Below are 27,469 nucleotides of genomic sequence, written 5' to 3' on the forward strand. Positions count from 1 at the left end.
GGAAAGTCTGGAAAGCAAAGCCTGAAGTGGGCTTCTTGGGACAACCCATTTATAGTTAGTGTCTGATCAATGAGCTCAGGATCAGAAAGAGTGGGAGCTGCAGAAATACACTCTTACTCTGCCTCCAATTGCAAACCCACCTCCCAAGTATATAACTTCCATCTGACCTTCTGTAACTATGGGTCTGGAGTCTCTCGTTGGCATTGGGCTGCTGGTGGGTACAAAGCAGCAGCTGCCTCTACCTCCTAGCAGCACTAATAGCAACAGGACTGCTGGGCCTCTGTTTGCCCACCAGTGTCTGAAGACCAGGATTTCTGGTCCCTCTGGGCCTCTAACCCAGGCGAGATCTAATGCTTGCTGTTTTAATAAAGAACAAAGAACAAAGAAAATTTACAGCCCAGGAACAGGCCCTTCGGCCCTCCAAGCCTGAACCATTCAAACCTACTGTCTAAACCTGTTGATCAATTCCTAAGCATTTGTATCCCTCTGCTCCCCACCTACTCATGCATCTGTCCAGGCGCATCTTAAATGAATCTACCGTGCCTGCCTCTACCACCTCTGCTGGCAATGCGTTCCAAACACCCACCACTCAGGATCAGAAAGAGTGGGAGCTCTTGTGGTAGGCTTTCCCCAGCAAAGCTTCTGCCTGTTCACCAATCACTAGTTAAGACCCACGTTGCAAGCAGTAACTTCTGCCTGTTAAGTCTATTTGGTATATCGTGAAAGGATGGGGATAAACAGATAGAAACCCAGAGTGCCTCTACCTCATGAAAAAGAGGGCTAAGTGGTGACTTAAATGAAGCCTTTAAAATTATTTAAGGTTTTAGCTGTTACAGGGAAAAGATAAGGAAGTGGAGTTAAGGGTTATCAGATCAGCAATAATCTCATTGAATCTTGGAGCAGACTCAATGAGCTCAATAACATTTCTGTTCTTACACCTTATGGTCTTATGATTGAATGAGTGCTTTCCCTATGGGTAACTCCGTTTTGTTTACTCGTGGAACCCTGGCATTGCTGACAGGCCAGCATTTATTGCTTGCCCTTAGTTGCCCTTGAGAAGATTGTGGTGAGCTGCCTTCTTGAATGGCTTTAGTTGACATGTTGTAGACTGATCCATAAGGCCTTAGGATTTTGACCCAGCAACAATGAAGACATGGCAATATATTTCCGAGAAGAATGGTGAGTGACTTGGAGGGGAACTTGAAGGTGGTGATGTTCCTATGGATCAGCTGCTCTTGTCCTTCTAGATAGAAGTGGTCATGGGTTTGGAAGATGCTGTCGAAGGATCTTTGGTGAATTGCTGTTGTGCATCTTATAGATAGTACACATTACTGCTACTGAGCATTGGTAGTGCTAATCAAGCGGGCTGCTTTGTCCTAAATGGTGTCAAGCATCTGAGTGTTGGAGCTTTATTCATCCAGACAAGTGGAGAGGATTCCATCACACTCCTGACTTGTGCCTTGTAAACTGTAGACATCCTTTGGGCCTTACAGAGGTGAGTTACTCTACAATGGGAGACTCAGTATTGGTAACACCATTGAATGTCAAGGTACGATGGTGAGATTGATTCTTATTGGAGATGATTATTGCCTGGCATTTGTGTGGCATGAACGTTAATTCCACTTGTCAGCCTGAATATTGTCTAGATCTTGTTGCATTATCTGAGGAGTTGCAAGTGGTGCTGAACATTGATGATTGCACAATGAACATCCCCACTTCTAACCTAATGATGGAAGGACGGGCATCGATGAAGCAGCTGAAGATGGATGGATCTAGGACACTACCCTGAGAAACATCTGCAGAGATGTTCCGGAGCTGAGATGACTGACCTCCAACAACCAGAGCAATCTTCCTGTGTGCCAGGTATGACATTAACCAGACAGTTTGAATTCTGATACCCGTTAATTGTTTTGCGAGGACACCTTGATGCCAATCTCGATCAAATGTGACATTGATTTCAAGAGCTGTCACTCTTACCTCAACTCTAGAATTCAGCTCTTTTGTCCATGTTTGAACCATGTAGTAAGGTCAGGAGCTGAGTGGCCCTGGCAGAGCTCAAACTGGGGGTCACTGAGCAGATTATTGCTGAGTAGGTGCTGCTTGATAGCACTGTTGATGATACTTTCCATCACTTTAATGATTACTTCGATCAATAAAGAAATTCTATTGGGAATTTAGGAAACAAACCTCTTTGCTCAGAGAAGAGTTAAGAATGTGGAATATTGTGACTAGAGTGAAGTAATTGAAATGAACAGTGTAGATTCATTTAAGGGGAAGCCAGACAAGCATATCAGGAAGAAGGGTTTAGAGAGTTATGATGATGCTTTCAGATAAGAGAACACAGGAAGATGATCAGGTGGAGCACTAAACATGAACTGCTTAGGTTCAATTACTTGTTTCTGTATTATATATCCTATATAATCCTATGTGATAAATAACAGTTGAAAGTTACCTTCCAAGTCATGTATTGTACTGTCTTGAAAATACATTACTGTTGCTTCATTTTGCTGGGTCAACATCTGAATTCCCTTTCTAACAGGGCTGCAGTAGGTCAAGATGATGACTCACCACCACCTTCTCCAGGGCAACTGAGGAAGAGCAATAAATGTTTATCTCGTAAGCATCATCCACATACCATGAACAAATGAAGAGATTCTGGACATAATTACACAAATTAAGTATACTTCTCAAAGCAATTGTCCTTGTGAATGTTAGATACTTTGTGTTATATGACATGGGAATGGAAATCAGGCTACAAATAACTTTATCAATAGTATGTATGCAAATTCAAAACTAAGTTGATGAAAGACGTTGACCTCCACATGCTCCACTCAGTGTCGCTCAAAGTGGTTGGCGTCTTTAAGAGTGTTCTTCGTCCAGGTCATGTTGTCTAGGCCAAGCGATTCCCACATATTGGTGGGCATATTGCCTTTGTTCAGGGAGGTTTTCAGGGTGTTCTTATTGTGCATCCTCTGCCCTCAGTGATCAATTACCATTGCGGAGCTTGGATTAGAGCGTTTGTTTTGGGAATTTTGTGTCCTCTGTGATAGATATAGGAATTACAAGGCTATTGAGAAATTCAGTTTATAATGGAGAAAGTAGAGTCAGATCTTTTATCTTGACAGACTAATGATACTTGCTGTTATCTACTGATAAATGATACAGCAACTTCACAGCAAGAAGCAGAGCAGCAGTTAAATGCTAGTATCTAGAAGTATCTGTCCATATTGCTATTAGCTTCATGGATGCAGCATTTCCCTGTATGCCTCACTATTGGCATATGTTGAATGCTGTAGCAATGCATTTATATAGTAGATATGAACTAAACCCACCAAAATATTTTGTGAGTAATTAGCTGAAAGAGTATCCTTTCCTTTAAACAGTGTGATAGTGTTAATCACTATGTTTCAACATTTGAAATGAGAGTTAATGATGAGAAAAGTGGAGTTTCATTCTTTCTAGTCATGCTCTGTTTTAGGAGATTATAAAACATGTCAGTTTTGTTTTTAAATCCTTTCCATTTGCCTTTTTTTATCCTCCCTCTCTCAACACAATCATTCTCTCTCTCTCTCTCTCTTTTATATTTCTGCATCTGGCTTGTCATTGAGTTCACGAACTTTAATTCACACTCCAGTTCTTCCACTGTTTATCTCCAAATCCTTAAACCTGACTGGTTAAAATAGCATTCTTTTGGTGGCCCTATTCATTCAAATTTTGGATGCCCTACTACTCTCTTTGCAAAACTAACACTGAATACTGCCAGCAACTGTTTCAGGAAATATGTTTTCAGCCGAAGGGTGCAAGAGCAAGACTAACAAAAGGCAGATATCATTAGATCCTCTTCTACAGTCAAATCTGGTCCAATTTCGATATTCAACTTTAGAAAGTTAAGAAAGTAATATCCAAGCTTTTCCACCTCAGTGTTCAGCAATTTGTAGTGTTCCAATGAATTAAAAGTGAACACATAGACACAACCTTTTAGTAAAGTATCATATATAATGTACGGTCATAATTCTATAATTAAATCTTCATTTCTTTTTATACAAACAGAAGTTGCTGGCAAAGCTCAGCAGGTCTGGCAGCATCTGTGAAGAGAAATCAAAGTTAACATTTCAGGTCTCCAAGCGGGTTCTGAGGGATGTCATTACCAATTTAACTGATGTGGTCTTGAGTTAGTTCAGCAAATTATGCACTGTAGAAACATTTAAAAGATGGTGGCATGAAATAGATTGGTATGGTGACCCAACATTATGTTGGCTTACCTTGTTTCCTTGGGCTATTGATTGTGTGGCCCATGTGGAATTTCTCAATGATATGGGAGTATGCAGCTGCTTGCCCAGAATAAAAAATGCTGAATTGGCATTATTCTGATGCTACATAGTTCAATGAGCTATTATGATGCCAGGATGCCAAATGTGGCCATTACCAGATCCTGGCAACTTCTGCATTATGCAGTCCTGAAAAGAGAACAATATAAAGGGCCAGACAAGCTGAATGCCATTAAGTTAAACTTGCAAATTTTTTTTTAATTAGAAAGTTGAGTTTTGTCGTATCTTCTCACAGGGATATCAGAAGATTTGTCCATACAAAGACTGCAACAGGTGGCAATGCCAATATCTATGGCTGCTGCTTGCCAGGATGAAGAACAACAGAATTTGTAAAGAGGGAAAGCTCTGTTCTGCCCCGCTGTCTGTCAACTTCGAGCCAAACTTCTTCAACTGTGACAGTGGGCAGCCTGACAAGCCAACAACTGTACCCAACATCTCTATGTAATATTACCTCACTGCGATCTTGTATGCTGTGATCATCATCATCAGAGTCCTCTGCAGTATGACTTGTCTGACCACCTCACCTTAGGTGAGGTAGAATATTAATGATTTTATCTCGCGGCCTAGCTGCAGACCATTCATACCCAGTGACACTCTGTGTGCTGATCCTGAGCCTCCAAGGTGTGTGCAATGGCGGTAACTGGGCTCGTGGCTCCACATGTTGGACTGTCTCAAACTGAGATTCATGTGATTGGGCAGGCAGCAGTTCTTGGGTATCTGAAACTCAACTTGGGACAACTTGGTGGAAAATATGACAAACATCTTCACAGCATCAGGACGATTTGCCTTTCATGACAGACAGCAGGATGAGGGCAACTCAGGATACACAAGCAATCATAAAAACAGGAACATATCATCATCATCATCCTCATCTTCAATGTACTCAGCCACGCTGAACGCATTCAGCTCATGGCATTTAAAAAAAAACTCTACTCTTCCAAAGAATGCAGTATGCATCAGGTAAGTACATCCATATATTTCTATGGTGAGCATCTGGGTGAGATACTGATATAATGCTGTTTCTCAAAGAGTTATTCTCAAATAGTAACTTCAGAATTTCCCTGTTTAGCAATGCAGTTACAGTTAGTTGATGTATGATTTCCACAGAAATAACTAAGTGCTGCTAGCTTTACCATTAATTCTACCACACACCCAGGTCCAATGATTCAGAAGATTATTTCGACATTGTACTATCAAAGAATATGGAATTTTACTGAATAACTTGTGAGAACTGTATAATTCAATACAAATATGAAATGTATTATGCTGAAAATTACTTAATTTGCCTGAATCATAGCATGGCATTTCATTAGTTACACGTAGCCTTTTCTGAAGAAACAGAATACACACCTCTGCTTTGCTTATTGTTCATTTATAAAACAGAAAAGGATGCATGCTTTTTTTTATTGCTTTTAATAACAATTTTATGAGAATGAAATAGGATTTAAGTGTTTATATTGGGTCTGTCCCATAAATCTCAGCAGTATGTCTTTTTAAAAATGAAAAGTTTTATGGATCTCAAGACATAAACATGTAGATTTCCTGGGACATATAAAAATAGAAAGCAAATTGTAGCTGTACATGTTGCAAACAAAGCCTCCCTCCTTCCTGGGCAAGAATGCATTCTGGTATTTTGTTTGATGTGTGTGTATATTTAGAAAATCAAACATGTCCTGCCCAGGGGGCTCCAGGTGTAGCTTTTACTCTGGCTTTCTCACCAGCTCCTGCCTGCAAATAAAGTATTTGCATCAAGCTGAACCAATAGAGTTACAATACCTTTTATAACCAAAGGCTAGATATGCAAATTTTGGTCAGATATAAATTGTGACAGAGGCAAGGACTTAAATTATTGAGTTCAGAAATAACCTTACTGCATGTCAAGGTAATCATGCAATTATGGTCATTTCACTTCAGCAACTCAATCATTTTTAAGGACCAGTCTGATGATTCTATGATAGTGTCCATTGTCAGCACACATCTTTCTCAACAGTTGTGAAATGCATGGTATAATGCAATTGTACAGAAATGTATCTGTACTAAGCACAGTTTATTAAATGGAAAGTTATGTTCAGAGGAAATTGTATGGAACCCATGGAATTACTTTTAGGCAGTGATGTGCACCGTGCTAAGAAATTGTCAGATTTTTTACTAGCGCACACCTTAATGTCTGATTAATGTGCAACTTCCTTCTTACAGAGAAAACCATTAAAAGTGTGGTGCTGACATTTACTGATATTGTGGCCTATTGTTTAAAAAGGAAAATGCTCTTCAAATATTATGTGGGAAATCTTTCCCTCTCATGTACCACTCTACCTTTTGCTCCAACGGCACGGTGTCCACATGCCCGGTAGACTGCAGTCTAGAAATGATGCAACCCGAGAGTGTATTTTGCGAGGCCAGTTTCATGAACTTATCAAACAGTTCTGCAAAAGCAATTAGTATGTTGACTAAACATACTGATAAACACCCTCTTAGGCAGCGACTAAAATCTTTTTGGTCTCCCCGTTCAGGCACAAGGGTACTTTTCATGGGGTAAGGAAGACAGATGAACAGTACAATTCTTCACAAATAGATGGTGTCATACAGAAATGGATCCTCATCTTATAATTTTTGATGCAAAATCAGCAACAAGATTCTGAGTAGATGGGAGTCTTCTAATCAGCATTTTCATGACAGACACAGTCCTTCTCTGAAAAACTGGTTTGCCATCTTTTTGTACTGTAATACCACCTGGATGATTTTGACAGCTCACAATACTAGTAATACCAGAGTTTGCTAACAAATTGCATGTGTTTGTCATATTTCTTCTGAGCACTGCCATCTGCCAGGAGTGGTATTTCATGGTTCTTCACCCTGGCTCCTGCCAAGGAATCATCTGGCAGTACCTAATGCTGCACAAAAAAGGGATTACAGAAGAAATACAACTGAGAATATTGATAATTTTCAGTAACTGGTGAAGAATGAAGATGAATGAGGCAGCGGAAGGAAAAGCAATTAGTTCACCAGCCTTTACAGCTGTGTTCTTGGATTGGCTCCCCTGGCCTTTTATAACCAGCTCACACACCCAAAAGGAAATCAAATGCATTGTTTTCAAATGGCAATTATGTTTTTGTAAATGCCCAAAATTTCCCATTTCAATATTGAACGAGTGTTTGCTGCACCGATTTCTTAATGTCATTCTCAGTAGATCCCTTTTTGCTTGTAAAACTTAATAGAATGAAAATATGAATATTTAAAATGCTGTGATTTTATTTGATTAGATGTATGACAAAAATGGTCAATTTCTCTCACTGTAGACCTTAAAGCAATGACATGGAGCTGAGGACTTTGTGGTATTATCACTAGACTATTAATCCAGAAATCCAAGGAACATTCTGGGGATCCGGGTTCAAATCCTACTATGGCAGATTGTGGAATTTGAATTCAACAACATTCTGGAATTAAGAGTCTAATGCTAACAGTAGTCAATTGTAGGAAAAGCCTATTTAGTTCAATAATGTTCTGTTAGGGAAGGAAACTGCTGTATTTACCTGGTCTGGCCTACAGACAACTCCAGCCCTACAGCAATGTAGCTGACTCTTAACTCCCTCTGAGGGAAAATTGCTGGCATGGCCATTGATGAGCACAGCTCATGAATTAATGATAATAAAACTGACACACTGCTGTTTAAAACAGCTTTTCTTTGTCTCATATGCAGTACCAACATTAAAATCCTTGATCTATCCCACACCCCCACCCCCACCTCATGTACCTCCATCTACTGTTTCAATAACACATTAGAAACACACTTCTTGGGTGATGCTGCAGGAGCTGTGCAGCAGCCCTCCTTCTGTTTCCACTTGCTTTCCTTGTCATTGATGACTAGTAAATATCACATTTGAATAGACTAAGAGAATTGGACTGAATGAGAATGTTCATCAGGGCTGAAATGTTCTAGTGATCCCTTCAGAACCCTGCATCTTCCTGAAATGTTCTGTAAATTTTCTGAGCAGAAAATACCGTCAATCTACTAACACTACTATTCCTGAAAAATACTGTTACATTGTTTTATTTTTTGAAAATAGGAGCAATTGTTGCTCTGTAAATGTACATTTAGGGCACCCCATTTACAACTGCACTGCAGGCCAATTACCAAGAAACAACTCTGTCCTTCAGCCACATTGAGAGCTATGAGATATACATTCAATGAAGTGTCAGCAGTCTGGATCCAAAAGAATAATCAGTTATGGAATTCAGAAGACATGATGTGGTGGCAGCAGGTGTCCATGAGTAAGCCTCAAATAGTTGAAATGAATTTCATGTTGAGTTAGATGACAAATAAAATCATAGAGAAAAGCTAAGTGGATCATGCAAAAACAAAATGACCACCACTGCAAAAATGAGCACATACCTTTGGCGCACAACAAATTGTCTTGCAGGCATTTGAGAAGTCAAACTCCCATTTAAATAGCTGGGAGATAAGTAAGTGACATCACAGTAAAAACCCAAACACAGCTCTGTCTGCAGATGTGTGCTGAATTTTTCAGTCATGTCATTTGATCCACTGATGTGAATTTCAAAGCCTAAGGCGGGAAGCAGGTAAGCCTATTGCTAATTTCTTTAAGACTGAATGATGCACAGTCAGAAAATGGAAAAATTAAGGAAAGTAATGAAAGGCATTATCACACACAGGGCTCTGCATCCTTAAATATATATAAAAAAGGATTTGGTTAGCAAGGGCAAGTTTGCAATTTCACACATAGCAAACACTACAAGAGTATGAATCATGTAACTGATCACAAAATGTTAGCATCCAGGTCACTGGGAAGGCAAACAGGTTGTGCACCTTTGCAATAAAGGAACAAATGTAGGAAAGTTTTGCCATACCTGTAGAGGGCATGACTGAAACTTTGCTTGGAATACTGTTCCCTGTCTCCTTACAACAGGAGGAATAAACTTACATTGGAAACAATTCAGAGGTTCCCTAGGCTGATTCTTGGGATGAAGGGACTGTTTTATGAGGAAAGATTGAACTAGTTGGTCCCATACTCAGTGGAGTTTAGAAGAATGAGTGATAATCTTATTGAAGCAGAGGACTCTGAGGGGATTTGATAAGGTTGATACTAAGAGGATGTCACCTCTTTTGTGGAGAATATGGTACTTGAGGCATAACTTAAAATTAAGGGATCTCCCATTGAGTAATTCCTTCTCTCTGAGATCATTCATCTTTGGAGTTCTCATCCACAGAGGTCGGTATAGGTTGGGACACTGAATGTATTCATGGTTGAGTTAGATAGATATTTGACTGACAAGGTTGTCAGGAGCTATAGGGGCTAGGCATGAAAGTGGGTTGAGGCCACAATCGTGGCCATGATCATTTTGAATGAAGGAACGGGCTCTATGGGCCCATTCCAGCTCCACTTCAGCTGGTGTGGGAATTAAACCCATGATGCTGGCTTCACTCTACATTGCAAACTACCCATCCAGCCAACTGAGCTAACCAACTCCTAGTCACATAAGTACAAACTGAACTAAAAGGAGAGCTTGAGTTAGAGATCCAAGAGATAGAAGTAACGAAAGAATTAACCAGAGTTTCAGTGTCAAAATATTATGTAAATTTCATCATGGTGAGTGGGATGTTAAATGGATAGCTAAGATTTTGCCTGGATCCTAAAAATACCAAACCAAACACTGAAGAATAATCACTACCCTATCATAATGCTGGGAGAGGTTGCACTCACATTTGCAGAGGCAAAAGCTTTCAACAAACCTGATGCCAGAAATGGCCACTAGAACAGGACATCTGACAAGAAATTTTCATTGTGACTGCTGACAACATTCGACACACTCATTCGCCAATATAAGCTCTCACGCCCACCTTTTGAGGTCAAAAGGTGAGCCAGATGTGTTCCAGCAGAAAATAAATTAAACAGTCAGAAGACATCAAGGAGTAGCTAACACAGCTGATGATACAACCAGAAAAGGCTGTGATCAAGCTAAATGCAGACAAATGCATTGCAAAGAATACCAATCCTTTAGAATAGTGTATACATTTGACAGATTCAAGTTCAAAATCTCAAGAGCATCTCAGGAATGGAAGCTTAAAATGAAGAGAAAAAGTCGAAGTTTCCTTGGTTTGCTCCAATATAAGTCCTTTCACACCTCACATTAGAACACAAAAAAAATGCACAGGAGCTAATTTTTAAAAAAGTTTAGTCCCAGTGGCTAGACCGCATGTGAGCAAACTCAAAGGATTACCATATAAGAACATGCAGCTTCCACATTGCAACAAGGAGAAAACTCTCTGCAAGTAGATGCTTCTACAGAAAGACAAAGCAGCTTTGTTGCGAGAAGGAAAATTGGAATGATTTGCATCCTATGTTCAGCTGCCAGCTGAGACCAGAGATGCCAACATTGCAAAGGAGCTTCAGACACTAGTGTGAGAATGTCAGAAATTTCATAATTAGCTCTGTAGGACAAAGTTCACAGTGACAGTTACCATCCTCCACTGGAGAAAATCTACAAGAAAAACGTGTAGAGCACTAGGAAAACTGCAGAAGTTCCTCAGAGACTTCAGAGTTAGAAGTTCACTCTAACCACAAGCCAGGAAAAGTACCATTGCCAGCTGATATCCACAGGACAAACAAGACACAAGATCCAGGTGCAAAGACTGTATAGATCCATCATGTAGTCAATTTCAAACAGCTGAAATTGAGTCTAATTAGAGATGAGATCAGCAAAATTGAAAAGTTGCAGATGTTTTCTCAGCAAGTGTTCCCTACAGGGATGGTCTGATAAGATACAGAAAGTACAAGCAATGTCAGTTCAGTCTATCAGAGGAGGCACCTCTCTAGAAGACAGTGTTCTGTTAGCCTGATCTAGAATAATGATGCCCAGACTAAACATTGTCAGAAGATACGTGAAAGGCATGTGGGAATAAGGAATTGTGAGCTCAAACCCAAATCAATGCGTTTAGTAAAGGCACTTAGAAATACAATAAAAGAATGATGTCTAAATTTAATGTGAACCAGAAATATATAGATACACATCAGAAAATGATAATAGCTATTCAGGTACCACCAAAACCATGGCATACAGTTAAAGTGAAGTGGTGCAGATTGATTATCAATCAATCTGCACCTGAGCTGGAGACAACTACTAAAAATTCTCTTTTATCTAAGAGGCAAAAGGTTTGAAGGCTACACCATGATCTCAGCAGTATAAATTATGTTTGCTGAACAAGGGATTCCTTGAAGAGTAACACATAACAACAGAATCCAATTCAACTCGAGAAATTCAGGAATTTACTGACCAGTGTGATTTCAACATGGGTTTATAGAAAGGCATGTCCAGATGGCCAAGACAAACCTCATGAAATAGTGAGCCACAAATGAAGATCCAGAGGATGTCTTTTTGTCACTTTGATCTACACCCCTCAAGGCTGACAAGAAATCATCTGCAGATCTGTTAGATGGAAGGGAGTAGAAGGCAACCCTGTCAAGAAAGTGCATTCCTCCAAGTAAGCTGGAGGATAGGCAGATTGCAGAAGGTCAACAAGCTTGCTATCTTCCTGCCTGAGCTGTTCAAAAGATAAAACAATACACGTACATGATCCAATCAGGAAAACCTGGGACCCGCCATTATTTTAGTGAAGTTTGAGACTATAAAGTCAAAGATCCTTGTGACAGAAGCCAGTATACAGATTAAAAAAGAGAGTTCATAATCAATCTGCACCTGAGCTAGAAATGCAACATGATTTATGAGTAAGATATATCAACAACATCAAGTGGTTCAAGGTCAATAATATCACCAATAAGTGGCACCACTTTAGTGACATCAAGCACAACTTACACAACACTAAGCAATAGTTACATCATCTTTCCAGTAGCCAATTCACTACCGACAGTGATGAAAGCCACGTCTAATAGATGAAGACACAACGTTGTACAAACTAAACAACACCATGAATAATATTGAGAAAAGGAACTTCTGCTATTTTTTTCTCTTTTTAGATTAATGGCAGGTAGTGGGGGTGAACATACAGCTTTAATGGAGACTTGTTGCTTCAGCTTACCCACATCAACCATACAAGCTAACAATATCATGTGATATTGCATTGCTTTCTGTAATGACATTGTTGTGATGATGGATCAAAACCCCAAAGTATTGATGGATATGTTGAACTATTAACTCCAAATTGTTTTCTTTTAAAGAGAACTGCTACAGTCAAAATATGGCAATGGATGTAAATTCAGTGAGTGTCTAGCAGAACCCTGTGCAGATTCATGGAATATCCATACTTCAGAGAGTCAGGGATAATTCTAAGAGAAAGGTTGAAAAAGAACAGAAGTCAGACTGCCCACACCTCTCTCAGCAGAAAGCCATCTCAAACAGTCATGTTTGTGTTTTACACTTCCAGGGACATAGAAAAGAAAGAAACACAACAAATTTCCACCCTGGATTGTGTATGTTAGTGGCCTGATGTACCAGTGTGTGGACTAGTGTCTGTGAAGGTCAGTTTTACAGCAGCCACTGTATTAGCCAGCCACTGTCAAAAGGAACTAGGGAAAAGAATGCCAATCAACCTGCAAATCAAGAATTTCAAAATTGAATGCTCAACTATCTATGTCCATGTTACTCGTGCCATCCAACATAACAGCTACAATGTTCCACTATCTACTGTTCACACAGAGATTCATCTGTATAACCTTACCCTTTAGATTTTTTGGAGTCATTTCTTATTACTAATCTGTGTATGGTTCAATATTATTTATTCTTCTGTTCAGATTACTTACAGTGTGGAAACAGGCCCTTCAGCCCAACAAGTCCACACCGACCTAGTAACTAATAAACCCTAATTTTTGTTAAGTCAAGAAATTGGCTCCTTCTAAAATATAAAGTTAGTTTGAGTTTGGGGAAAAGCCAACAATAAAGAAAGGGATTCTTATTAAATTAAGCTTGCTATGACCAAACAAGGAGGCAAGCAGATAAAGAAGTGGAGGTAGTTCCTCCTTCTTCACCCAGGAGCCTAAGAAATTGAAGTATACCTTCTGGATATCTAACAAATTGGGGAACCTCACCTAGGAACTGTTTATACCAACATAAATCAGCATAATCAAATTTAAATTATTATTTTCAACATACTAATAAATACACTATCAATAGTTTTAATTAATTCTCAAGATATGCAGATTAATTAGAAAAGTACATTTTTAATGAGTTTTTTAAAAATTAATGACTGAAACACTTGTATTGATCTAGAGTCATTATATTTTTGTTAAAGAAAGAGGGATGTTGTTACAGATAACTTGTCTGGAGACATTATTATACATATCTGGAGCCAGTGGGACTTGAATACAGGCCTCCTCACCTTAGAGATAGGGACAATACAACTCTGCAACAAGGGCTCTACAAGATGGATGTTGTGCTGTCACAAAATTTGCAAAGAAGTAAAAACTAATTGTTATTAACAGCTACATCCAGAATGCCACAATTACAGCAGCACTGTAGGCAGGCACTGAACAACAACATATGCAGTGCTGAAAGAAATACATTCAGTGAAGCTCCAACACAGGATTTAAAAATATGATTATTTTAAATTTAGAGGAACCAGAAGACATGACTGATCATCTCATAGAATTATGAGATTCCCATTTCTGCTTACTACAGGAAAACATTACATATGGTGATTATAGACTAACATTTCAATAATAGCTAATACAAGCAAAGTCATATTTTTCTTGCATATTTGTATTTTAATTTCAACAAATGTTCTCCAAAGTCTTCATGTTTTCCCACAACGGTGACATTTATTTAATGCATTACATACAACAGTGCACTCCAAACCCTCAGCAGTCAGGTAACTGAATACGAAAGCAGCAGTATGTAGCAGATTACTGAGGTAATCAAAAGGGGCTGCCTTTGAGTTTCGTAACAGAGTGGGGGTTTGGGGACAGCATTCCAGACTTTCAATAAGAGCACTGCAACAGCACAGGGGTATGGCACAGAGCAAAAAGATGCAAAGGAGCCCTAATTCGGAAAACCCCTGCTCTGAAAGATGTAGCGTATGGATGGGGGGGAAAGTGTGTTTGAGGTGGTAGTGGCAGAGATTTGATTATTAGTATTGACCCAAAAAAAAAGAGATGAAACAGTAATGAAGGAGGTAATGTGTGTTAATGTCAAATGGATTCAGAATTGTGCTAGTGAACATTTTAGAATTAACACGCTTGTGAAACTTTTCAAAAAAGGAGCCTTGCACAGCACCACCACCCCCCACCCAACCCCCAATTGCAAGCAAATAATTCACTGATGATTTTCGTGCAATGTGAATCCTGACTAAGATTTTCTCCTCCTTACTTTTGTGACATATTTTATAGGAGTATCCTGGCTCGAAAACAAACCACACTACTAGTTATTTGCACATCAGTGTTTTTCTTTGCCCTGCAATACATTTTCACACACCTTATGGCAGATGAAGCAATGTAATGTCCTGAGTGACATTCAACACAGTCAGTGTCGACTTAAAATAGATTAATCAAAATTACACTAACCTTTCTTTCCAGAGGGGAAATGAGGTAAGAATTAATATTTCTCTTGTGACTAAAATCAAGAGCTTTTCTTAAATCTTAAAGTTAGTTGTTCATTGGGCAAAATAAGCACAAGAACATTGTTTCTCTCTTTCTGTAACAATGCCTGATTGCTTATCAGTCACAAATTCCTAGTCATTTCTTTCAACGTGCTTTTTTTAAAAACTCATTTTCCCTGTTAAAGTACCGATCTGCAATATCCAAATCTCTCTACTGGATTTCCAATTCCTTCCCCTCTCTTTCTGCTTCCCTATCTGCTCCTCAGTGTGCCTTTCCTTCCCTTTTTCATTGTGATACATCATTCCTTATATTGTCTTTTCTTCCACCTCCCACAGACACTTGAAACCAGCCTTTATATCATGATTGACTGTCCTTGGGTGCAGGCCCAGACATTAGAGACTGGCAAGTGAGCCTGTACTTGACCAAAACTAAGGAGGAAACGTTGGAAGGGAGTGAGGTCAAATATTTGGGTTGTAGTACATCTTGCGACTGACCACGTGGTCATTATACACCGCTACAATCCTGACAAGTCCAGCCACACCTGAAAGGTGCTGCAATATACATTGCTCTGTTATAGCTCGGATTGGGAGAGAAGGTACAAGGAGATTGTACTGGGAAGGAGGATTTGCAAGGCTGGGAAAGAGTTTTAATAGAGAAGGCAGGATCACCTCATCCACTCAAATCCCATCACCATCATCACAAATGCACAAGTAAAACTCTACATCATCTACAAGTTACATGAGTGCAACTCGATAAGAATTTTTTGGCAGCACCTTCTAAACCTGTAACTCGATGGGGCATAATGGCCCCTTCCCCACTGTAGGGATTCTATGATTCTTCATCCGAACAGAAGCCTCTAGGCTGCCTAGATCACTGGTCACCTGGGCTACAGGCAAATTCCTTTAATTGTAAATAGCAAGGCTTTTATATGTCTCAATTGGTTCCAAACTCATGGTCCACTAAACTGGCCAGTGTCTCATGACGTTGAAAAATGGAGGCTCATTTGCTTCCTGCAGCTTTCGCAGACATGGAAATTCCAGCTCTTTCCTCAAATAAAATGGTGTATCTTGAGTTGAATATATCTTCTGAAGATTGGCAAATAATATGTCAGATTTACAGACCACCCATACTAGACTGTCAGTTTTAGAACAAAAAACAGTATAGCGGAGAAACAGGCCCTTCGGCCCATGATGTTGTGCTGAACATGATGCCAAATTAAACTAATCCCTTCTGCCTGTCCTTGGTCCCTATCCCTCCATTCTTTTCACATTCATGTGCTTATCTAAAAGTCCCTTAAATGCCCAATCGCATCTGCCTCCACCACCATCTCTAGCAACATTTTCCAGACTCCTACCATTCTGTAAAAAAAAAACTTGCCCCTCACATCTCCTTTGAACTTTCCCCCCTTAACCTTAAAAGCATGACCCCTAGTTTTAGACATTTCAATTCTGGCAAAAACGTTCTGACTGTCAACCCGATGTATGCACCTCAAATTTTATGGACTTCTATCAAGTCTCTCCTCAGCCTCCACAACTCCAGAGAAAACAACCTGAGTTTTTCTAGCCTCTCCTTATAGCTCATACCCTCTATCCAAGCAGCATTCCAGTAAACCTCTTCTGCACCCTCTCCAAAGCCTCCACATCCTTCTTGTAATGTGGCGACCAGAATTGAATGCAATACTCTAAGTATGGCCTAACCAAAGCCTTATAAAACTGCAACATGAAATCCTGACTCTTGTACTCAACTCCCCAACCAATAAAGACAAGCATGCCGTACGCCTTCTTTACCAACCTATCTGCTTTGCATGGCCATTTTTAGCGAGCTATGGACTTGAACCTCAAGATCCCTCTAGACCTCAATGCTGTTCAGATTTTGCCATTAACTGTGTATTTTTCCTGAACATTTGATCTCCCAAAGTGCAGCACCTCACACTTAACATGGATTAAACTCCATCTGCCATTTATCTGTTCATTTCTGCAACTGATCTATATCCCGCTGTATTCTTAGTCTGAAATGTATACATTGCATAAATTGCATTTAGATGTATCAATGCAGCAAACTGTTAATTGGCAGACTTCACCAGTTTTGATTTCAAAATTAATTCATATTAAGTAGTAAGTGCAAATGATCAATTTCCTAGCTACTAAAGAGGAAAGTGGTATTTCCATATACAATAGTAATGCATCTCTTCCTTTGTATAGTTTGTACTCCTAACAGATGAAAGATAATAGTATTTTCTTACACCTAATGGGATGGCCAACTAGCTACATCGTTCTTGTTAACTTGTGTTCTGAAGACTGGAAGAAAAACATGAGATGTACACTTTCCAATATTGGATCTAAGAGCACCCGAGATGCAGGATCTTGATTGTGGTGTGATTTGCCTATTGGAAAAGATACTACCATCACTGTAAGTTACTGAGGCATTTCATTAACCTACTATTGCAGGGATCCTTTCATTGCCTATTCAGCACATTGTTTGACATTTTATAATTCGCACCAATTCTGAATGAATCTCATTTCCAGTGGAAACAGGCCTATAACTGAATTTAATGGTTTTGGCTGTGGCCCCATCCAAAGGCCGGAAAGCTGGGAGCAACTCCGTGGTTGCAATTACACATTTCCTAATAGAATTCATCGGACAGTTAACTGCCTGCCATTGGACCCTCCAAGAGTGAAGGTTTCATCTCAACTCCTGGTCAATCATATGGTCAGCAGCTCTCGAGGCCCATCAGTGCGACTCGGCGTGTAGCCACTGCTGGGCCTACAGAGGGCCCCAGACTGGTGACAATGGAGGAGACCTTGGAGTACAAGTAAGTTGGTCAGCTCACCAAGGACAGTCAGACTGTCTTCCACCTATACAGTAATGGGTCATTGTGTAGGATGATGGGGGAGGGGGTCCTTTCCATGGGGCAGATGTTCTTGACATCAGAGAACTCCTCCATGAGACAAAAAGTACCCAGCCACGAATGCTCCATGAACAACCACCACAATAGGTTGCCCTTTTATTTGGTACCCTCCTCACGTGGCATATGCCATCCCCTTCCTTGATGGAATTCCAGTGGTGGTGGGAAAAACACTCTTTAATGGTCATTTATTTAACAATTTACGGGCTTCAATTTGCCCCGAGGCAGGAAATCCACCCTATACATTGCTTAAATCAACACAGCCAGGAAGTTTCTACTTCCCACTTTCTTTCACAACACTATCGGCAAAAATACAGCCCCTTCCCAGGTGGAAGATGGGGAGTTGAGCACTGCCCTATGCAACTCCAAAACATTAGAAATTGGGGAACTGGTGCCATAGGTGGTGAGATTCAAAAGATTGAGACAGACGTAAGTATAGCAATAATCTGCACCCGGGAGCACTTGACCACGACAACTAGTGCTCGAGCTGCAATAATATCCTTAGCTTTGATAAGCACAAATGCATGTTGTTAATAAAATAGTTCACTTACTGCCAGAACTGTAAAATACTCACAGTAGAGACAACAATTAATCTTAGTCAGTGCCAAACCTCATTTACTAGAACATTCTTTCATTATTGCTTATTGCTAATTGTTTTCAATTCCCAGTTCTTTTCAAGAGCACTTCATTCATTATAGTATAAATCTGATGCCACCTCTTGTTATTTGTCCCTGCCTAGTCCCCCCACATAGCATGTATATTCAAGAAAATGTCTCAGTTTTTTTAAAAAAGAGCTGACTGTGATCTTGTCAACTTCTCCATTGTTTCATAAAGAAAACAGTCACTCAGAGTTTGGGATGTTCCTGGATTAATTTCCAAACAATGTCTAAACATTAATCTAGAAAGCTCACAAGTGACAGTTGTGCAAAACCAATATCTCTAGGGACTGCATGACACTATCAGGATCCTTACAAACAATTACACAATAGTAGCTTGCAAACACATAACTATTTTAGCGTAAGAAAACATCACAAAATACTTTCAAGGGGAATATCAGAAATAAAAAGACACCAAATGTTTCCAGTGGATATCCAGAGCACTGGGTCACAGTGAAAGGCCTTAATGAGACCCTTAAAAAAAGTAAGGAAGGTGGAAAAGAGACAGTGTTCAGTGAGTGAGTTTCAGAGCATGGGGTCTAACTATCTTAAGCAACTGTCACCAAAAGTTGGCAAAGGAAGGGACAGATGCAATGGAGGAAGCTGGAGGGAGTTAAGAAATAGGGATGGTTAGACACAAAGAATGAATCTTGAATGAACCTGTAAGGATCTAAAACTCAAGTCTTAAAAAGGTGCATGGATCAAGAGGCTGTGAGAATGGATAATCTCAAAGTATCATCAGCTCGTCTTCAGCACATTTGGTTGAAGAATCCTGGAAACTATGCAAACTTAAACCTTAATGCAGAATTTCCAAGGAAATTTAAAGTTATTATGAGTATGCCGCTACCTAAACAGGACCACTTCTGGGATTTCTTAGAATATATAGAATTTGGACTGGACTTTGTACCAAACAAGCTGACAAACATTTTTGCAATAAAATTGAGACAATGTGAATCATCCTCAATGTTATTTTGAGGTCTTTTGATAAAAGCCTTGCTGCTATGACTTCAGGGCCTGGTCCACAGAAATCATTGAACTCCTTCAAAAAGTCTGCTGAGAAACAAACAATCCACCACCAGACCGTATGTGGGAAGAGAGAAGCTATTAAATTCTAGGAACAGTGCAAAAATAAAATTCAACGGTAAAGAGGCTTGTTTTTCATAATTATTACTGGAGCCACTTTGATCACGCTTACACAAAAACAACCTTGGTTTAAAAAAAAGCTCATTCTCCCTTTGATACTGAATGTTTATGGATATTTTCTGCATCCGTGATCAAAGAAGCAGGTCAAACTATGTTTCCTTGCGTTGTTAATCAATTTGAAATTTATGAGGGGCTGAAATATGCACAACATACATCAGCCATTACACAGCCTGATATACAGTTTCAGGATCAAATAAAGGGAACTAATGCACTGGCAGTTCCACTGTTACTTTGCAGTTACTTTAAATAAACTGGATGCACTGATTTTCAGCACCAAATATCACTGCAAAGATATGGTTCAAGTTTCTTGTTATGCACTCAAACTAATATGGAATAACAAGAAAGGTAAATGTAAAAATTGCACAGCTTGTTAAATGATGTATTGTGTCCAAAGGCTATTTAATTTGGGAACTTACAGGTTGCAAATCAATTTTTACAAACTATGTTTGGTTTGAGTTATCCTGATCACTATACAAATCACAGCTTCCTGCTATTTCTAATGTGTTTTTACTAGATTGCTTTACTAGATTGAATTTTTAATGCATTGCTATGAGCTATCCAAAATACCGTCCCAACACCAAAACACCACTTTCCTTCTCATTTTTGCTTTCCAGTTTCATCAACAAATGTGGCCCAGAGGTCCCTAGTTCTGTCTTATACAACTCCCATTCTGCTCCCACTCTGACCTATCAGTCTTTAGCTTCCAAAGTGTTTCAATCACGCTCAACAAAACCTTCAGGAACATTACCTTATCGTTGACCCTAACAGTAACTGTAGAGCTTAAGATCTTGGACTCGTCTTCTATTTTACTGACAACTGGGGTAGTAGTGACATGATATATGTCTGTTATATCTGGAGACAAAAGAACGTGGTTGGAATTTGAGGTGGGGACCTTTTGATGAATGCACAGCTGATAGAGAAAGGTGACACCCTTGGCCTAGTGTTGACCTTTTGTTTGTTCTCTAGGTTATTAACACAGCTCTGGCTAGGATATTACACTTTAGTTCTCTCATTACTTGAGGAGGCTGTACATACTTACTGAGAGGTTTGACAACCTTTAAAACTGACAGACAGTGATCGCAAGTTGTCAGATGTATAATTCCACGCTAAAATAAAAGAACTGCGGATGCTGGAAATCTGAAACAAAAGACAGAAACTGCGAGAGAAACTCATGGGGTCTGGCAGCATCTGTGGAGAGAAAACCCAGTCAACGTCTCTTCAGATCTGGAAATTCTGAAATTGACATAAAGCATCAGACGAATCACAGATGAAAGGAGAAATGGGAGAAAAAAATAGTAGTGGTAGGAATAGAAATCTTCCATGGGGCAGGAACAAGTAGAAACAATGGGTCCCCCGGGTCCTCTTGCCTGGGAAGAAGACATATGCAGGTCTATAGGGTTGGAGGGACTATGAGCTTGGGAGCCGTGTGAGGGAGGTGGGGGAGAAAAGATTCCAACTCAGGATAAGATTAGTGACTGTCTGAAGAAGGGTCATTGGACCTAAAATAATGTTAACTCTGATTTCTCTCCACAGATGCTATCATACCTGCTGAGTTTTTCCAGCAATTCCTGTAGTCCTGACAAAGGGTTACACCTGAAACATTGACCTCTCCACCTCCTGATGCTTCCTGGCTTGCTGTGTTCTTCGAGCCTCCCATCTGTCCACTTTGGATTCCAGCATCTGCAGTTTTTTTTGCCTCTTTGAACAACTCTCAGGCATTGGGTTTTACCAATCTCCTGCAATTTCAATTGCTCTTATTTTCAAACCTTTACCTATGGCACTACCATAACTAGTTTTAAAAGGGGTAAAAACAATAACTGCAGATGCTGGAAACCAGATTCTGGAATGGTGGTGCTGGAAGAGCACAGCAGTTCAGGCAGCATCCAAGGAGCTTCAAAGTTGACGTTTTGGGCAAAAGCCCTTCATCAGGAATAAAGGCAGTGAGCCTGAAGCGTGGAGAGATAAGCTAGAGGAGGGTGGGGGTGGGGAGAAAGTAGCATAGAGTACAATGGGTGAGCAGGGGAGGGGATGAAGGTGATAGGTCAGGGAGGAGAGGGTGGGGTGGATAGGTGGAAAAGGAGATAGGCAGGTAGGACAAGTCCGGACAAGTCATGGGGACAGTGCTGAGCTGGAAGTTTGGAACTAGGGTGAGGTGGGGGAAGGGGAAATGAGGAAACTGTTAAAGTCCACATTGATGCCCTGGGGTTGAAGTGTTCCAAGGCGGAAGATGAGGCGTTCTTCCTCCAGGCGTCTGGTGGTGAGGGAGCGGCGGTGAAGGAGGCCCAGGACCTCCATGTCCTCAGCAGAGTGGGAGGGGGAGTTGAAATGTTGGGCCACGGGGCGGTGTGGTTGATTGGTGCGGGTGTCCCGGAGATGTTCCCTAAAGAGCTCTGCTAGGAGGCGCCCAGTCTCCCCAATGTACAGGAGACTGCATCGGGAGCAACGGATACAATAAATGATATTAGTGGATGTGCAAGTAAAACTTTGATGGATGTGGAAGGCTCCTTTAGGGCCTTGGATAGAGGTGAGGGAGGTGGTGTGGGCACAGGTTTTACCGTTCCTGCGGTGGCAGGGGAAAGTTCCAGGATGGGAGGGTGGGTTGTAGGGGGGCGTGGACCTGACCAGGTAGTCACGGAGGGAACGGTCTTTACGGAAGGCGGAAAGGGGTGGGGAGGGAAATATATCCCTGGTGGTGGGGTCTGTTTTGGAGATGGCGGAAATGTCGGCAGATGATTTGGTTTATGCGAAGGTTGGTAGGATGGAAGGTGAGCACCAGGGAAGTTCTGTCCTTGTTACGGTTGGAGGGGTGGGGTCTGAGGGCGGAGGTGCGGGATGTAGACAAGATGCGTTGGAGGGTATCTTTAACGAAGTGGGAAGGGAAATTGCGGTCTCTAAAGAATGAAGCCATCTGGTGTATTCTCTTCACGCTTCAGGCTCACTGCCTTTATTCCTGATGAAGGGCTTTTGCCCGAAACGTCAATTTTGAAGCTCCTTGGATGCTGCCTGAACTGCTGTGCTCTTCCAGCACCACTAATCCAGATAACTAGTTTTAATCCTCCCTCAAAGCCAAAGTGGACATTCTGCTCTGTTGTCAGTGGTGAAGGTGGAAAGGTGCCATCTGCGTTCAATAAAATCAGAAGCTTTACTTCAAATGTGGTATGTCTATCTTCCCTACTGCTTTAAGAGTGAAAGGCAGTACTCAGGTAATGAAGAAGCATAATAATTTGAAATTTCATTTTGAATAATGATCATTCCTCCCCCCCCCCACCCTGCCCCCATCCCACCCCACCCATCCCATCCCTTTGAAACATGTCTGCTTGCAATCTATCCAGGAATATACAACACCCATGTGGTCTAATCCTTTTCTATCAATGAAGCTGAAATAAAGCAGTATGTTTTGTATTAAGAGGATCACCTAAAAAATACATAAGGGAATCGTGATTTTTCTGCTGATGTGGACATTTGGTTACTTAAGAGCAAAGACCTTTCAAATGTAAGTTTGAACTGAAGTCACACACCACTTTACTTTAAAAAACTATGTTTGCAACTCAGACCTCTACCATACTTGAGGCCCACCAAAAAGAATTTTGAGGAAGGATGGCCACTGACTGCAAAATCCATACTGAGCTGATTTTATTTTCTTTGAGATAAATCTCAAAGTCTGGATTTTGTTAGAGTGAGATGACTTTCTCCATGTAAATGAAATGGAGTTGGCAGCACAGAGGGACACCAATCCCTTGCTGCATGTTTAGCCCAATTGTTCATCACTAGAAAATTTTGCTGTATAATTCTGACCAGATGGGCCCTCAAAATAGTCAAAGTCACATTAAAAATCTGATGAAAGGCCATCCACCTGAAATGTTAACTTTGTTTCACTCATGACAGATGTTGTCTGATCTGTGAGTGATTCCAGCGTTTTCGGTTTCGATTTTTAGATTTTCAACAATAGCAGTATATCATCTTGTGCCCAAGAAGTTTTTTATCGTGGCTAAATCTTAAGGTTATTTCCTTTAGATGGCAAATATGTTAGACTTTTCTGATGAAATGAGCATCTTGCCTAGGTTACCAACAGCTCACAGGATTCTATTGTACACTGCCTCTCTTATATCAGAATATTGGTTACAAAGGTATGTAACCATTTCTCTCTCTGTTAGTGCAATGTTCATCCTGGTCTAACTCATGTAAAATTCCTAGATAATTTAATGGGTTGAACACTTGGTTCTCAACTTGATTTTAAACTAGAGCTTTTGATTCAAATTTGAAGATTGCTTACATATTCATCTAAATACTGACTACAGTGCATTGCAAATAGACTTTCCATATAGAGGTTAATCATTTGAATAGTTAAAGCATCTAAGGGATAATTTGCATAATATCTAGGTGTGGAAAGAATCAAATTGAAATGTTCAGTATCTCCCGAAATATTTCAAACAAAGATTTTTCATTGTACGTAAAGTCAAGTGAAATTATGAACTTGATTATACTCGCCAGAATCAAAGCTGTTGTTCAACACTAAGATACCCTCGATATATTGATGCTCTTAGGAGTTGAGGACTCAAAGTGACAACTTGGGCAGGATTTTCCAGGTGGCTTCTGAACCCAGTATCCAGTAGGATCAGAAGCCAGAAGACAAGCCCACCAGTGGTTTCCTCAAATTAGACAGACAATCAGAAGATAACCCTGCAGCTTGAAAGAAGTGGTAAGCTGGCATAGCAGCTGAGTGCAATAGACATCATCCAAAATAAAACTGTACTCTCTCCAACTTTGTCAGACTTCAAAAGAAGCTGTCGCAGGATCACATTGTGGTAGGGCAGTGAGGAGGTCAACCTCTATACAAGATGGTCTGCAGCTGCTGCAGAATCGAGCATGCCATGACTCCTCCAAGCTTGCCTTGGGGGTGCTGGACCCCTGATCATTTCCATGAACCTAAACTGTCTCTCACCAAATTGGCCTTACTAGGCCTTAAACTGGTTTAATTAAATCCAGCTCTTTGTGAGCAGTGACGTAGCTGCAGTCTGACCAGTAGGAGGGAAACGGGTAACAAGAAACACAGTTTTCCCTGTGGAATGCTTGGCCACACCATAAAAATAGAAAACCACCTTAAATGGGCTTGACTGTGTGCTTTTTTGTGTGTCACAAAGGCCACACAAATGACATCACAAATATTCATATTCCTCATGCTAACCAAGCCAACCCTGCAGCTTGCACAAAGTAGTTAAACTGACCTTTCAGTCCATCATAACTGCTGGACTTCAATGGTTTTCACAACTATCAGTACAAATGATAAAACCCTATTACATTAAGTTAATAGAAATTCTAACCAACAAGTTTAAAACGTTTTGCAAAAAAAGTTAGTAGAAATTTGAAATTGTTCTATAGAAACCAGTTTTGTTTGTGTGTGTGTGCCCACTTCACTTCCATGCGATCAACATTGAAATAGTAATGGATGTTTGTAGTTCTTGTAAAGCTATATCTGTTTGATGACAAAGTTACATCTGTTTTATTGTTACAAATAGTTTTCCAAGAAAGGTGAAAAATTACAAATGTTCTTATATCACATAAGATTTAATGCTACTACTTTATAGAGCAAATTCAAAATCCTTTTGGGCACTTTAATGAGCAAGCCTAACATAATATGTGCTGACTTGGCTAGGTACCAATAAGCAATATGAGTGTCACATCAGGTGATAGGAAATCAAATCTTTCTTGATTCATTTATTTTCATTTTTATACTCTCAGCAGTGAAACTTTGTGTATTTATTTCTGTCGCAGTTCTTAAGTTTGTTGCCATGGCAGCAAAATGAGATTTTATAAATCTGACTCCTGTTTACAGACTCCATTTTAACACCACTCATTTTATTATAAGAGCATCATCTGTTGGAAATATGAACAATTCCCACATCTAATTACAACCAGGATTTCAGGGTCATTAAACAAAATACATTTGCATCAGCAAGAGTGGAAATGGAGACTAAAATCACAGAGCATCAGCCATGAACTTGCACTTGATTTTCTTTCCTTCCGATCTTAAAATTTCCTCCTTGACCTTCTTTTTGATTTTGTACAACCTTATCTCTGAGTTTCAAAATAATGTAACAGCTTAATCTTGTATTAATTGCCCTGAATGTGAGACAGAAAAAATCTGATTCACATAGACAACCTTTTATAAGAAATTCCTTGGGACCTTAGTTAACAAATAGTCCCCCAGTTATGTACTATGTATTTATAAATCTGTAGTACTAGATTGTTTTAAACATCACATTTAAAAAGCGGCTTGGCTGTTTTATTGGCATTATTTTATATTCTAAATCAGTGTCATTAATATCTTCTAATTTACCTTGACTTTGAAATTATGCTACATGAAGATCAGCACACAAATATCTGTTATAAGCCAACAAATCAAATTCTTGAACTTTACATCATCATATATAACAATTGTTAGGCCCTTATCCTTGCTGTAATGTTAATTGTATCAAAAAATGTCTTGTCCTTTAGGAGAAATTCATTTGTTAAATAATCTTTTTGAAGATGACAGAATTCAGAGTTTGAGAAATTCATACAGAAAGCATGAGAGCTATTTTTAGAGTAATGTTGGAAACACAGGATAGGTAAGTAGAATTAATTACAAATATATCTATTTTAAAATCGAAGATTATGTGAAATTTATCATTTTAAAAATGGACAAGCTATTAAATTAGTCATAAAGGAAATGGCAAAATATGTGTTGCAGTTACACCATAACTTTCCTATGATCCATGCTGGAAATTTTGTGCAATCTTCAGTAGAGACCGTTTTAAAAGAAGTTACCTGGAACTTATAACATCATGAAGGGCACAGATAAGGTGAATGACAAGGGTCTTTTCCCTAGGTTCGGGGAGTTCAAAACTAGCAGACATATTTTTAAGGTGAGAGAAGAAAGATTTAAAAGGGACCTGAGGGGCAACTTCTTTTTAACACAGGGTTCATGTGTGGAATGAACTGCCAGAGAAAGTGGTGGATGCAGGAACAGTTACAATGTTTAAAAGATGTTTGAATATGTTCATGAATACGAAAGGTTTGGAGGGATATGGTCCAAGTGCAAGCAGAAGGGACTAGTTTAGTTTGGGAACCTGGTGGGCGTGGACTGGTTGGACTAAAGGGTCTGTTTCTTTGCTGTGACAAAAATCGTTATAAGATTTAAAAGGGAACTATTTGAGGTTTTGAGAGAAGCATGGTAACAGTAAGTGAAATTAATCTTGAGCAGGCAGTTTTATAAAACTGTTGCAAGAATTATGAAGCATCATTTTTTGTGCAATTAAAGTAAGGAAAATGTGGGCTACATCAGGAGCTAATAAGTGATTCATTTCAGGTACACATCATAAAAGATTCTGCTATGAATTGCAACCCAGGCATTACCATTGGCCTAATCTGCATCCACCTTCCTTTGCTGGCTTTGCAATCGTGGTTCATGATTTGTTAAATAATACATGTGATTCTCTCTTAAAATGTCAACCTTTAGTCCCAATCCCACTGCAGTAACTGTTGTGATGTTGATTTTCCCTGACAAGATTCCATTACAATTGACTGCCCAGCAGATAAACTTGTAGATCAGGAGCTAGTCAGTTTCTTTCACCTTCAGCTGGCTAGACCTTCTGTGTTTCCAGAGCTGTATTCTCAATTTCCAGAGGGCTAAGATTGCGTGGTAAGATGCTTTCTACTTTGCTGGCGGATTGAGCTGTCAAATGCAGCTCTTCTGTCATGTGCTGATCCAATTCTACCTTTTTTTAAATTTGAAAACAAAACTAGTGTCTGCAAAAGTCAGCACACTTCACG

General features: G+C 39.8%; 1 protein-coding gene and 1 long non-coding RNA gene across 7 annotated transcripts in view; one reads left to right on the forward strand and one right to left on the reverse strand.

The window, feature by feature from the left end:
* LOC140495795 (uncharacterized) overlaps positions 1-5,523 on the forward strand; it is a 62,529-nt gene extending 57,006 nt beyond the window's left edge. The window contains exons 3-5 of one of the 2 annotated variants that reach the window (XR_011964102.1): positions 1,737-1,863; positions 2,540-2,616; positions 4,564-5,523. This is a non-coding gene — a long non-coding RNA (uncharacterized lncRNA). Of the gene's footprint in view, positions 1-1,736; positions 1,864-2,539; positions 2,669-4,563 lie in introns of those variants that run through there. The other variant, XR_011964101.1, reaches the window with a different exon arrangement.
* The window catches only part of dacha (dachshund a), a 403,352-nt gene that overhangs the window by 113,010 nt on the left and 262,873 nt on the right, over positions 1-27,469 (reverse strand). The gene's annotated exons all lie outside the window — the stretch shown is intronic.

The sequence above is a fragment of the Chiloscyllium punctatum genome, chromosome 25, assembly GCF_047496795.1.
Source record: "Chiloscyllium punctatum isolate Juve2018m chromosome 25, sChiPun1.3, whole genome shotgun sequence".
In the NCBI taxonomy this organism is placed as follows: Eukaryota; Metazoa; Chordata; class Chondrichthyes; order Orectolobiformes; family Hemiscylliidae; genus Chiloscyllium; species Chiloscyllium punctatum.